This window comes from Myotis davidii, unplaced genomic scaffold, assembly GCF_000327345.1.
Source record: "Myotis davidii unplaced genomic scaffold, ASM32734v1 scaffold2161, whole genome shotgun sequence".
NCBI lineage: Eukaryota > Metazoa > Chordata > Mammalia > Chiroptera > Vespertilionidae > Myotis > Myotis davidii.
The window spans coordinates 129250-142023 of NW_006291833.1; the positions used below are offsets into that span (position 1 = coordinate 129250).

The window sequence follows — 12774 nt, forward strand, 5'->3', positions numbered from 1 at the left end:
CGTACCCTTTTATGTAATGATGTTTACTTTGAATTTATATTAGTTCACATAAACACTCCATCCATGCTCTTGTTCCGGCACTCCGGTCCAGTTTGAGAACCCATTGTGGCCCTCGAGTCAAAAAGTTTGCCCACCCCTGGAGTAGACTCAACACTTGAAAGGATATGATTCTAGTAAGTTTCAGTACATTTCCTTCACATAGAATTGGTTCTGCAAAGTCTGACCTGGAGTTGGTGCCAGTATATCAAATATCCATGTACTCACATTTGATCTTAAAGCAGGTGTCTGAAGATGTTTGGGTGTGTTTGTAAATCACAAAGACAAGAGCTCTTTAAAGAGCTCTGAGAGGGGTGTGGAGGCCAAAGCACTCAGTGGAACTGGGGTCATCACGAAGCTCTCTGTGGTTGCTCTATTCGTCCCCAACAACAGCCAAGTAGGCATATGTAGCTCCTCTCCCTCCCATCCCTGTCCTGGTGTCACTGAGGTGGGATCTTCCAGGCCCAGATGTAAGGCCAGCGTGTAGATATTGTGGTGGAAGGGGCAGAGGAAAAAACCATCTTTTGCATATGAAAAAGGTCCCTGCCTAACTTTTCCCCATTCCTGGAGGTGAAAATCCCCATGAGAGGGTATAGGGAGAATTAACAGTCCTTTCCTGCTGGCTGTATGGCTCAGTGTTTGAGCACTGACCCATGAACGAGGAAATCATGGTTTTATTACCGGTCAAGATACATGCTGGGGTTGCGGGCTTGATCCCCAGTAGGGGGTGTGCAAGAGGCAGCCGAACAGTGATTCTCTCTCATCATTGATGTTTCTCTCTCTCTCCGCCCCCCTCCTTTCCTCTCTGAATCAATAAAATATATTTTAAGCAACAACAAAACAGTCCTTTCTTTACCTGCATGCCTTCACAGAATGGCTTCTAATCTCCAGAATCCATAAATATGTTACCTTTTTTGGGAAATGGGACTTTGCAGATGTGGTTCAGGACTCTGTGATAGGGAGGCTATCCTGGAAGATCTAGGTGGGCCCAAGGTAATCACAAGGGTCCTCCCAAGAGGAGACAGGAGGGTCAGAGTCAGCAGTAGGTGATGTGACCACAGAAGCAAGAAGATGGAGTGATAGAGGAAGGGGCCGTGAGCCAAGGAATGCTGGCAGCCTCTAGGAGCTGAAAAAGGCAAGGAAATAGATTCTCCCCTAGAGCCTCCAGAAGGAACCAGCCCTGCTGATCCGTTTTAGAATTCTAGGGTGCAGACTGTAAGAGACTAAATTTGTGTTGTTTAAATAATATAATATAATATAATCCTATATAATAAAAGCATAATATGCAAATCAACTGAACGGCAGAATGACCGGTAGGCAGAGGGCGGGGCCAGTGACCAGGCAGTGCCAGGCCAGCCAAAACATGTGCCAGTGGGCAGAGGGAGGGGACGGCAATGGGGGGAGGGGGGCGCCATCCCATGATCAGCCCACCTGGTCAACTTCCACTGAAGGAGGCCAGACTGAGGCTGTGGGGGGCTGGCCTGAGCCATCAGTAGGACATCCCCTGAGGGCTCCCGGACTGTGAGAGGGTGCAGGCCGGGCTGAGGGACCCCCCAAGTGCACGAATTTTAATAACATAATATAATACCACCAATGAGTCAAAATTTTCCAGTTTTAAGAGTTACAAAAATCTAAGTTCTAAGTCAGATAACATAGGGTGTGACCATCATTTTGTTAAAAAAAACAAAAAACCCACACACAAAAAATAAAACACAGATGCAGAAAACTACACTAAACATATATATGTATAGCTTAATTATTATAAAGCAACTATCCTATAATCACCACCCATGATCAAGACATAGAAGTTTGCCATCTACCTACCCTGAAAACCTTCCATTTGTCCCATCCCAATCACCCCTCCTTTCTCTTTCATAAGTAACCACTCTCCTGACTTTTTTCATCAAAATATCTTCAGGCACTACAGTATATATCTTTTAAATCTCTTTTCGCCTATGGGTTCCCCTCCACCCCTTTCTTTTCCTTATAGTTTCTCTGCTGATGAACTGGGGCCATTTGACATACAGCATTTCCTCAGTCTGGATATGCTGACTGCATGCTCACAATGCAGTGCAATTTGTTCCCTTTCCCCCTGTGTTCCTGCAAAGCAGCTGCTGGATCCAGAGTCTTGACCAGACTCGGGTTGATCCTTTGGCAAGATTACAGGTGTGGTTCACTCCTTCACCGGGAAGCACACAATTCTGGGCTGTCCCTTTTTTGCAACGTTTGCTGCTATTGATGCTCAATGTCTAGATCCATTAATTCATTGGCAGAATTACAATATGGTGATGTTTTAATTCTATCATTTTGATTTCATTCGTTAGCTGGAATACATTTATTTTAAAACGCCTCCCCCTGTTGATTATTTGATTACCTAGTGGTACAGTCCATACAGGAAAGGCAGCTTAAATGGTTCATTTACCAGTTTTCAGGGTAATGAATTGGTTCCTATCATCCCATAAATTTGTCTTTAAATATCATTATGAACATGTGAATTTAAAAATTTGATGAGTTTCAATCAATTGTAATTCTTATCTAATTATTATGTTTATTGTCCAGTGGGAGCCTCTTCAAGTTGAATCCTGAATCCTTTTGACAAGACCCTAATCATTTTTGCCTCTTTGCTGCCTAGTATGAAAAGAAATGCACCTTTTTACTGAACAAGTTCGCTACTTCATTTTAAATAATTTAATTCCTGCCCCTCAAAAGGCATATGCAAATACATTGTGTAAAGCGAGACCTACCTGTATTACATTTTCTCAAGATTTCAGCAACACTTTTTCCAATACTTTCTACTGTATTAATTAAGAGCAGAATGAAGTGATTACTGCCCTGCCTCCCTGCCCTATGACACCTGCCCGGTTCAGACCACCATCACATCTTGCCTGAATAGTGCAATAGCATTACAACTGGTTACTAGTTCCAGTCTTATGTCCCCTCTACGTAAGTGTCCCCATAAATGTTAAGCCCTGGGACCTGAATTCCCCGTCTGCTGGGATACAAACTGCATAATCTCTGACAGGCAAACTGCATAATCTCCTTGTGTCTCAAGTTTCTATACCACAGATGTTTATTATGAGAGTTAAGTGAATTACTACATATAAATCACTTTAGAATAGTCCTTGGCACTTAGTAAGCACACAATAAAAACTGACCTGCCATTATTATCTCCTCCCCCCCAAAATACTTTCTACTGTATAATCACACTGCATATTTTTTTCCAATATGGACAAATGGGTTATATGCATAACTGAGTTGCCTTTAATCCACTCAACTGTTTTAAGTACTTTATAAACATTCATTTAAAACAATTTTATTGAAAAAGGAACTCCTATATGATGTTAATCCAGAGCAACACTCAATATAAATAATTACAAAACAGAGGTTTCTATATTGGTAAACATGAAAATGTAGCACTAATAGTAGAGTAAAAGTATGTTAACCATAAACCTGTGGGAAGGAAAGAGTCAGATTCCTAGCTAGTATTCCTGACATAATTCTAAACAAACTGAAGAAAATCTTTTGCTTTACCCAAACAAAATACTTTTTAAACCTTACAACTAGCTGAAATTCTATATGTGTTTAGAAATGCCATCATGAGAGGAGGTTTTTATCTTAGAATATTCCACTTCAGAATAAGCTGGAAATGTGTTGAAGGGGAATAGTTCCCAAACCAGGTATTGCACTAATTCCACCAGTCAGAACAAGCCTTTCTTGATCTTGTTTTGATAATGGGAAAACGCTTTCCTGCCCAGGAAAAGGGGAGAGAGTTGGGAGCATTCCTTCCTCTGCATTGGCAGAGCCCTGTGTGTCCCGCTCACCGAGAAATCCTCCGTGTTTGTCCACTAGCCTGTGGGCAAGGACTGGACCGTGTATCCTTATGGTCTCATCCCCTAGGCTGACCTTGGCACAGTCTGTGTTTACTAAAGGAAGGGGCAAAGGAATAAATAAGTTGAAAAAATGAAGACAGATGAGATCTGGGATCTGGCACCAATTCCGCCATAAGCTGGTTGGGACGAACCTGTAGGTGTTGCCAGTGATACAAACAAGAGGACTGACTAGATTTAGGCACTCATTTACTCCCTCCCCAAACCTTTTTTTGGGCACACCCACTACATGCCTGGCACCATGCTCAGGGCTTGGAGTCCAGCAGTGAACACCTGGCCCTCATGATGGCATTGCTAAGGTTCCATTTAATGCTGAAGATTAGGTTTTCTCAGACTAATTGCATGAATGAAATTTTCCCAGTAGTGGGTTTAAAAATGGCTCATTGCAAATTCTGGTCAGTGTTAGAAATCCAAGCAGACAAAAGGTAGGGGTGTGTGTGGTGGGGGTGGGAGTGGGTAGGGGGGTAAGTTCACTTGCATCCCAAAATGTGAAAAAATTCTGAGCTATGCAAGGCAGAGCTGTAGCAGCAGAGTGTATGTTTCAGAGTTACGTTTTCATTGAAACGATGAATACAAACTATACTATAAGAGCTATTATTTGCTCTTATTTATGACAAGCTTAGTTAAAAAAGAAGACACATAAATAAATCGTTAGCCGCACTGCCTCATATAACTCATTTCAATGCATTCAGTAACAGTCAACCTCTGAATAAATCACTGACTGCTCAATTTTCAACCCGATGTTATCTTTTATCATATTAAAATATATTGTTCTTCAGTCCAATGTAATAAAACAGCGATGACAAGGCTTTTAGTACAACATATCAGAATGAGAAAATAAGGAAAAATAGCCAGTTTCCTTATTATATTAAACTAGAATTCTATTAAAATATATGTCATCATTACACTTGATTACACAGGTCAAAACATATCTTCCAATACCCGGCGAAAGTCTGAGGATACAGCTGCCGGTCCATCTTCCAACAAGTGTCATGGTGGCGCTGGGGGAGGGGCTCCCAGCGCAGAAAAGCCTGTGAAGGACTCCAGCACCATTTCAAAAGCGGGGCTCATTATTCTTTAGTGATTGCCTCGGCGGCGCTCACCCAGAGAATAGCTGCTGGGAAAGCTATGCAGGGAGCAGCTTCCTTGACAGTTCCTTAAGACTGAAGCTAGAATTTTCCTTCCCAAATAAATGCATGAGGAAATGAACTGTCTGATAAAACTAGGAAAAGGTAAGTAAGTGTCTCTTCAACCAAGTGTGTAAATGTGAATTCTGTCACAGCTCTCCTTTCTCTGCCCGAGGTGTGTGGATAATGACAACCTTCCTCCTGATTGCGACTTAAATGATCCTGGGACAGAGGCTGCACTTGAGCAAAAATGCCAGACCTTTAAAGAAGGCAGGCCCACCAGGCATCATTTGGAAGGAAGCAAACCCCAGCTCATTGATTATATTCTAAGAAAATAAAATTCTTTTTCCTAAGAAGCACATGTGAGAAGAGAGTACATTAAGAAAGCTCTTCCCATGGTAATTCATTTAATATTTGTTCAACAAATAATAAGAACCTATTAAGTGCAAACTTTTCCGGGAAGTGAGCCTGAAGCAGAGAACAAAGTCTCTACCCCAGGAAGCTCTTTTTTGGAGATGGAGATGGACAGGGAACAATACATATATAAAGGACATGAGCCACTTTCTAAATGACTTAGCATCTACTCAGTCCAGAGCATTATTTTTATGATCAGTGCCACTGGAAAAAGACAAAACTATTAAATAAAAATTGCACAAGGAGGTAAATACCTCACATCAAATGTATAGCTTCATTCAATTTGCGTAGCTCCTCAAGGGAGTATAGGTGGCATGTCCTCAAAACCCACCTGTGATGCTTGGCTTATGGGGCTCGTAAGTGGGGGAAACATGTATCCTGCAGCTCATCCAAAGGGGGAGTTTCTGCCCTACATGAGAACATCCTGCATCCACTCCATCAGGGATCAGGTAGAATTCACATGCCCTGCTGGGGTAAAAGCATGAGGCTGCTCAGGGCGACAGGCACCAGAGTTCTGGCCACCCTGGGGCTGAAGGTGGCATAATCTAGGCCCACCTGTACCCATTCTTGAGTCATCTGTTGGAAGTGCAGCCCTAACTCAACCACAACAGTGCAGAGATGCCCAGAGACCCTGGCCAGAGAAATGGGGTGTCTCCCCATGGCCTGTCAGGCTGGGACCCAGCTCCTCGAAGAATCTGCTTACCCAGATATTATTTCTAAACAACTTGCCCTCTGCGAGAAGCTAGTGATTCCTGTAGCCTTGGTTTACCAACAAGAAAAACATGGCTTGCTGGGCCCGACCAATCCAATCCCTAAATTAAAACTCCTTCTTTCTATAACAGTCAGGCTGGTCAGTATCAAATATTTATTTTAAATTTTTTTTTCAAATAAGTATTCTTTATAGATATATATTTCAGAGAAGAAGGGAGAGAGATAGAAACATCAATGATGGGAGAGAATCATTGATCAGCTGCCTCCTGCATGCCCCCTACTGGGGAATGAGCCCTCAACCTGGGCATGTGCTCTTGACTGGAATCGAACCAGGGACTCTTTGGTCCCCAGGCTGACACTCTATCCACTGAGCCAAACCGGCCAGGGCTCAGATAAGTATTCTTAAGTTTTACTTAAATTATGTTTTGAAAAGTTTGTAGGTGGAAGCTCTTTTAAAGTGGTCTATTGAAGGGAGACTGTTAAAACTGGAAGTTGCTAGCTAGCCACCTGAACAACTGTGAAGTGTACCCTTTATGTAGATATCATCATGGCACCATCGCGACCCCTTTAAGACAGGAGCAGGAAGTCTTCGTTCTGAGAGAATGGACACAGTAAGCCTCTCAACATCACATCCTTCTAGGCCAGCGGTTCTCAACCTGTGGGTCGCGACCCCTTTGGCGGTCGAACGACCCTTTCACAGGGGTCGCCTAAGATCATCCTGCATATCAGATATTTACATTACGATTCATAACAGTAGAAACATTACAGTTATGAAGTAGCAACGAAAATAATTTTATGGTTGGGTCACAACATGAGGAACTGTATTTAAAGGGCCAGGAGGTTGAGAACCACTGTTCTAGGCAGAGATGACATATGAGGCTTTCCTTCAAATTCTGCTTGATGGACCTAAAAAGGCAGAGAAGAAGGGGACAGGCAGCAGAGAGAAGATGCTTTCTCTTTCTAAGTGGTGCTTCCTCAGGAAATCAGCCAAGAGCTATGAAGAGGCTAAGGGGAAGACATTAAATTAGTCATTAGAACCAGAAGTGGGGAAGAATGAAGGTGCTGAAAATTAGACCAGTTACTACTTCTCATTGAGAAAGGAACTACGATGTTAAATTGTACCCAGACGCATCTTTCTTTAAAAGTTTATTGTATATCTTACTTTTCTTAAATGCAGCTATGCGCACATGAATCCTTTTTAAGAAAAGAGGACAAATGGAAGGACACTGCTAACCACACTTAGGACATGACCAAGTTCATAACTTGTAGGCACAACACTGGGCCATGTGCACCCACCTAGCAGCACACACTAATTACAAACTCAAGTTTCAAGCAGTAACAGACCTCATGAAAGCCAAGGTGAAACCCCTCAACATGAGGTCACAGGAAACGTCTACAAAGGCAATGCCTGAAACGAGTGCCTAATTCATGCAATTGCTCCTACTTCCTCCAGTAGCTCTCCAGGGAGGACAACCCGAGACACTGCACAATATTTTAATACTGAATTTAAGAAGCTGCTTACAAAATGTTATGATTTGTTTACAAATAAATAGGCACTAATTTTTAAAATGCCTGAATGTACAGTTAACTGGACATTTTATGTAATTGGTAAGCTTGTTGTTTGCATGCTAGTCACAAAAAACTAGAGTTGTGAGTTTGTAGACTTTTGGACCTATTGTCATCTACCCAAGATTAATTGAAGGCTGGAACAAAGAAGAAAAAGTTAATATAAGATTTAGAATTCTTATAAATCTAGGTAGTATATTTGATTATTTTACATTAGGATGGAATGAGGAATTTCATCAAATGCCTTTTCGGAATTTGTAATACCATGTGGATATCACTTTTTGTTTTCTCCTTAATCATTCTCCATCACTACTTTCCTCTCTTCTTTCCACCAATGTTCCAGTTTCTCTAGCTTAAAAACAAAAACAACCATATCTGGTTGGTGGAGCTTTTTGAACGCAATTCTTTAAATTCCACTTAAACCATAGTTCCTCCAAAATATACTGCTCACATCTTATCTTAACTTTCTTCTCCGAGGCCCTGAACACTGCCTGGGGGGTAATCTTAGACAAGTCTCTTAATGTCTCTGTGCCCCTCCACTCCAGATGATTAACAATAACCTACTTCCAACGTCTTTGAGACAATTAAGTGAGTTAATGTGTATAATTCAGGTGACCAGTGCCTGACGCACAGCAAGTGCTGTAGAAATGTTTGCTACGACTATAACTATTATTGAAATGATGACCTTTTAGCTTCCCTGACACAACTGCTTCCCTGACACAGTTCTCTCCTGATTCTCCTCCTACTTCCTTGGTGACTTTCCAGTTTCCTTGGTGACTTCCTCCTCTATTACCCCCTTGAACACTGGAATTCCAAGCTCTCCATTCTCAGCACTGTTTCCCTAGACTATCCCTGGGCTGTCCTCATCCACCTGTGGTTTTGACCACCACTGCATGCCCATGACTCCCAGTAGCTCCCTCCAATTCAGACCCCAGCTGAGCTTTGACCTCCACTGAAAGCTGCATGGTGGTGTCTAAAGACAGTGAAGGCAACGTGACCAAAGCTGCACTCATTACCTTTCCTCGCTCAGTTCATTCATTCCTGTAACCAGAGCTCACTGAACACCAGGCAGAGCTCTCCCTGCTGCAGAACAACAGGAAACACCTTCCTATTTCCATGCATTGTTACCGCCTCCGCCCTGGGCCAGGCCTTCATAGACTCTTCCTTCTTAAATTCAATTTCTTTCAAGTTACAGCAAAAAGTATGAATAAGAAGAAAATAAAAATTGCCTGTAATTCTAATTCTACAGATAATCTGGAAATGTATTTCCTTCCTTTCTTTGCATATACTTTTTACATAATTGAGGACATATTATATATACAATTTTGTGGGCCACTTATTTATCATAAGCATTTTCCTATTTTATTAAAAATCCTTCAGAATATAATTCTTAATGGCTAATAATGTTACATTATATAGAGATACTATAATTTTCTCAGGGGAGTGGTTCTCTCTTACCTTTGAACACTGAGGCTGTCTCAATTTTTTCTTAAATTGTAACTAATGATACTGAAGAACAAAACATTAACTCTTGAGTGGCAGCACTTGGGGGATTTCATTTTCTCTTGGTATTATAGCTATGTTTCTCTAACTTTCCACTATGAGCTTATATTGCTATAACTGGGGGAGGGGAGGAAGGAAAGTCCACTATTTAAAAAAATAAATATGCAAAACAGTGTTGTTATACTAAGTATGATTACTGATTAAAGAATGAATTCTTTTCAAAAATAAGTGTTAAGCATTTTTGATACAGACTGTTGAAGTTCTACCAATTTATACTTTCTCTAGTATAAATATAGCAGTGCCTATCTACGTCAGCTTGGTTAGATCTGGGTAAATTTTAAAGTCTTTGGTAGGCTAAAAATTGTAATCTGCATTTTTAAATCACCAATCATGTTTTTACATTTTAATTAGCCATTTGTAGTTGAAAGACTTTAGTGTTGTAGCTAAGAGTCCAAGTGCTCGGGATTCAGCTGCAGCCAAGCTACCTGTTATTTCAGTAACTGTGACTCAGTTTCTCCACCACTACTGGGAGGATGGAGGGAGTCAGCACGACTCTCAGTGAAGTGGCTGGCACATATCAGGCACGCAGGAAATGCCAGCAATGTTGCTGCCATCAATGACTTTCTTTTCTGCATATTCTGCGTTCATGCCCTCTACTCATTTTTCTATTAGGATTTGTTTTAACACTATCAGATCTTTCCTTTTATATTTGTTTAAATACTGCAGATATCAAACCTTTGCCTGGCATATGTGTTGCAGACATCTTTCCCATCATGTTTGCTTTCACGTATTAATACTTTATACTGTATAGAAGTTTTACATTTTTATGTAGTCAAGTCCATCTGTATATTCTTTTGTGATTTCTTTCATTGCTTTGAATGCTTAGGATGTTCCTGACCATCCAAAGATCAGATAAATAATTGTAGATCTTTTCTACTTTTTAAATGTCTTATGTGTTTATTTTTTGTTAATATCTAAGCATTTAAATTACCTGGAGTTACTTTTGCAGTAACTTCCTACTATGTGCCTGACATCTTTCCTCACATGGTCACACTGCTTCCCCTCACCCTGGAATGTCTTCACTTCACCTTCCTGTGACAACATCCTGTCCAGCAAGGGTTGACTTGCCAGTGAACAAGGAGACCAGCAAGAGCTGTGTCTCCTTCATTTTTGTCACTGGTGCTTAGCAGAGTGTAGATGAGAGTGCTCTAATCAACGAAGGTTGGATGAAAAGGTAAAAAAAACGAATGAAGTAACTATTCTCATATCCTGCATTATCTCCTTTAGAACTGGATAAATGCATCTACAAAAACTCTCAAGTTAGTGATGATGCCAGACTCTTTCACCATGACCTGGCACAGTGTTCTGTAGCCTACTGCTCAATCAGCTGCCTCTCCCGGGTATCCCCTGGATCAGCCATGGAGGATGGGTTTTGCACCCTCCTCCTTGGGCAGATTTCTGGCTTTGCAGGCTTTGGTAAAAAACAATTCATTATCTGCTCACCCACTGCCCAGCCAAGCAGACTATAACTGCTCCCTAAGTATATATCAGTCAACATATGCCCAAGACTACTCACTACAGCACATCTAATTCTAAAAGTGTGAAATATTAGAAACAAACCATATGCCTATACTTGGGAGAGTAAGTGAATAAATATGAGCATCACACAATGGAGTATTATGCAGCTGTAGAAGAAAAGAAGATCTCTATAAAGTACTATGGAGTGATTTCCAGGATATATTGTTAAGTGGAAAAAAGCAAAATGTAAAACACTATCTACAGCATGCTACCCTTTTGTGCAGGACAGAAAGAGAATTTAGAAAATGCACATCTACACACAGACACAACCAAGCAGGCTGGCAACCTGCACAAAGGAGCAGGGAACGGCCCTGGGTGGGGAAATGGAGGAGGGGATGACACTTCTCTAAGTATAGTCTTTAATATAGTTGTAACTTTGGAAAATCATGTTAATGTGTTATACTCTAAAAAAAAAACGAGGATAGAGAAAAAACTAAAATGGACAACATAAAGAAACAAATAAGCCTAACTGTATTTCAAATGAATACTAAGCACACTGAAAAGGGGTTATATTAAAAATAAAAAGAACTACTCCAAGTAACATTTGAACACAGTTATTTTGACTAAATACAAACAGGGTAAAGTAAAAAAGAACTTACAGATGCTCCTGCATTTACAAAGGGGCTACATCCCAATAAATCCATCGTAAATTAAAAATATCATAAATGAAACATGCATTTAATATACCCAACCTACTGAACATCACAGCTTAGCCCTATCTTACATGTGCTCAGAACATAATATCCAAAAAAAGATGCTGGCAACCCACTCACTGTGGAATATCGATTGTGTGCCCTCCTGACTGTGTGGGTGACTGGGAGCTGCAGCTCACTGCTGCTTTCCAGCATCATGAGTATCATTCAGCAAGCATATTGCTAGCTCTGGAAAAGAGCTAAATTCAAAGTATGTTTTCTACTGAATGCAGGCTGCTTTCCTGCTACCGTCAAGTCAAAAAATCCTAAGTTGAACCATCACTATGTCAGAGACCATCTGTATAGAAATGCTGACCAGTAGTCAGTTAGGAGGTTTGTTTTTCGCAGCGGTATGAGTTACCAATTCTGGAACGACTTAACATTGTATTTTAGGGTTGAGCATGCATGTAAATAGACTGGATAACGGAAGCTGGGTTTCTTACTATCGAAGTTACAAATATGGGATCAGGAGAGAATAGAATAAAACCTTGTGGTGGCGTTAGTCTGGAATACAGCATTACAGTATTGACTTATGATAGGTGTGAGTGTGTGTTTGTGTGTATATGTACATGTGTAAGCACACACGTGTACACACACACACACACACACACACAATTTCCTACTTTTGTCCCCTAAGAAGGCCTATACATAGTGACACAGCAATAGAAATAAGCACATCTAAATGCCCAGATCTTGGTTTCTATGTTGTTTTCCACGATAAAAAAACCAAGGCCTTTAGGAGAAATGGGTGATTCCACGGCTCGGTCAGGAAAAGAACAAGATGATCCGGAACATCATGCTGCACTGCAAAGTAAGGAAGTACCCAAAGGTCAGGGACACAGGAGGCAGCTCAAAACAGTTCCTACTGAATAAATCTGCAACAATTTGAATAACAAAATAAATAATGGCAGCAACAAGTTATAAACCTTAGAATAAAGTAAAAAAATCCATGAGTCTATAATTATATAAATGATTAGATAAAGTAGTTATTGAATTAAGAAATTAATGAAGAAAGCTCTTCCTTGCAGTAAATGTCAACTAGAAAGCAGAAGAAACAGTAGAATTTGAAAGTCACCATTTGGTAACTACCATAGTAAATTCCAATGTGTCTTCTTGCCAGCCATTTACTGATTACAAAGAGAAAAAGGTTATTTTATAATGAGGAACCCTAACAGGTACCAGCTTAAGGCAGTAATGGGACAAATAAATTATGTGACCTTGCTAAGACACACTGAGGACACAGCATCACTTTTGTGGCAT

At 40.8% G+C, this 12774-nt stretch overlaps 1 protein-coding gene across 1 annotated transcript in view; it reads right to left on the reverse strand.

The window, feature by feature from the left end:
* The window catches only part of KAT6B (K(lysine) acetyltransferase 6B), a 166919-nt gene that overhangs the window by 22139 nt on the left and 132006 nt on the right, over positions 1 to 12774 (reverse strand). The window lies entirely within an intron of this gene.